The sequence below is a fragment of the Suricata suricatta genome, chromosome 3 (genome assembly GCF_006229205.1).
Source record: "Suricata suricatta isolate VVHF042 chromosome 3, meerkat_22Aug2017_6uvM2_HiC, whole genome shotgun sequence".
In the NCBI taxonomy this organism is placed as follows: domain Eukaryota; kingdom Metazoa; phylum Chordata; class Mammalia; order Carnivora; family Herpestidae; genus Suricata; species Suricata suricatta.
Window position 1 is genome coordinate 115,246,243 of NC_043702.1, and position 2,343 is coordinate 115,248,585.

Below are 2,343 nucleotides of genomic sequence, written 5' to 3' on the forward strand. Positions count from 1 at the left end.
CCAGTCTCTGCTCTCACGCACTAGGCTTGACCAGCTCTCGCTGTGCGCACATCTCTAGCCCAGCGTATGAGCATCTCCGGGAGATTGTAGGTCCAGTGTTTAGTAACGTCACACTCCAGGAGCCTGTTTCCAATAATCCCCGCCTGCCGTAGCTACACCTCCAGTTCCCCTTCCAGCTTCAGCAAGGGGAAGGGAGGCCGAGGGGGGCATCTGTAGCTTCTGGGTGTCTCGAGAGAGAGTATGTGCAAGTGGGGAGGGCCAGAGAGAGAGAGGGAGAGAGAATCCTAAGCAGTCTCAGATGTCAGTGTGTAGCCCACTGTGGGGTTAGAACTCACGAACCGTGAGATCATGACCTGAGATGAATCAAGAGTTGGACACTTAACCAACTGAGCCAGCCAGGTGCCCCATTTCTGCATATTTTTAATCTGTCCCTTTAAAAAAATTTCTTTAATGTTTATTTTTGAGAGAGAGTATGCGCACATGCAAGCTGGGGAGGAAAAGAGAGAGAGGGAGACACAATCTGAAGCAGCCTCCATCCAGGCTCTGAACTGTCAGCACAGAGCCCAGTGCGGGGTTTGAACCCACAAACTGTGAGATTATGACCTGAGCCAAAGTTGGACGCTTAACTAACTAAGCCACCAAGGAGCCCCTTTTAATCTGCTATTTTTTAAAAGAAAATTTTAATGTTTATTTATTTTTGAGAGACAGAGAAAGAAACAGTGCAAGCGGGGGTGGGGGGCAGAGAGAGGGAGACAAAGAATCGAAAGCAGGCTCCAGGCTGTGAGCTGTCAGCAACAGAGCCTGATGTGGGGCTCAAACCCAGAAACTGTGAGATCATGACCTGAGCTGAACTCAGACACTTAGCCGACTGAGCCACTCAGGCGCCCCCCTTTTAACCTGCTCTTAATCAGTTCGGAGAAAATCGGTATGGTTACCAAATTACCACAGAAATGCTTGTGAGAATTGGTTCCACCTCTCGTGTTTTTGCATCTTAAGAGCAGAGCACTAAACCAGTGCCCCGCATTCACTCATTCACTAATTTGAGAAGCATTTATTGAGCATTTGGTAGAAAGGGTTACCCTCTAGTCTTTGCACAGACCTGAATCAGGGCTTCCTTTATTTCATCAAGACAGAGCCCAGTGCCAACTAGGATCTGACACTTAGATTCTTTTTGGAGAGGGTTAAGGAAATAGAGGCCGTCTCCTTTGCATTTCATCAGGATATATCACATATACAGACTGAAATTTGTAGCCCATCATCTGTGAGTTATTATGCTCTTTTCTTACTGACAACAGCATCTGACTCAGGTAATTAAGCAATTGATACTAAGATAGCCAAGCTTCAGAGTTTAATCTCTGCTTGGAACAGTTAAGTTTATGCCAAGAAAAAGCACTCTAAGTTTAAGTCTTTATCCTTAAGAATAATAACACTGTCTGAAAAGAACTTTATAGTTTACAAAGTATAATTGTATGTCAAGTTTACATTGTATATAATGTTATATAGAAGCTTATAACATTAAGTTTATAAAAGTGTATACTGCACAGTATATATTTGGGGTGCGTGGATGGCTCAGTGGGTTGAATGTCTGACTTCAGCTCAGTCATGATCTCACAGTTTGTGAGTTTGGGCCCCGTGTGGGGCTCTGTGCTGACAGCTCAGAGCCTGGATCCCACTTCGGATTCTGTGTCTTCCTCTTTCTACCCCTCCCCTGTCACACTCTGTCTCTCTCTCTCAAGAAATGAATAAACATTAAAAAATAATAATAAAGTCTATGTTCTATACAAAATACAGAATATATGTAATATACTATGTAAAGTACATATACACTCTAAAGTAGTTTGCAAAGTTACACATGTGTACATATATATACATAGAACCTTCATTTTAGTAGCCAAAGCAACCTTGGGAAGGTCTTTGTTACATCCATTTGCAGATTGATAAATGAAGTTCACTGTGCGTAATTAACTTACCCAAGTTTCCACACTCGTGAAATGACCTGAGAACACAGATTTTTCTGATTGAAGAGCAGGTGCCTTTTCCAGTGCTCTCTGCTGTTTCTCAGATTTAAACTTAGCAGCATTAAGTAGCTTTAAGACCTTGGCTGCAGGGGGAGAGACAGGTGAGCGCTCACAAATAGCGCAGCACAAGCCATTGTCTCTGGAGAAAAGCAAGCCCTCCTCAGGCTAAAGCCCTGCTGCTCCTGCACTAGAAGTCAGATGATGTTTGCTAAAAATAAAATAGATGTGAGAGAAATCGTGGTCCAGTGTGACTCAGAAAGCGAACGCTGCTGCTTCCTTCCAGCGGCCTTCTGGCTGGTTCAGTTTAAAGATGGCCGCCCGCCAG

The 2,343-nt window shown here is 44.1% G+C and overlaps 1 protein-coding gene across 1 annotated transcript in view; it reads right to left on the reverse strand.

Moving 5' to 3' along the window:
• LOC115287066 (adenylate cyclase type 10-like) overlaps window positions 1-2,343 on the reverse strand; it is a 76,024-nt gene that overhangs the window by 55,491 nt on the left and 18,190 nt on the right. The gene's annotated exons all lie outside the window — the stretch shown is intronic.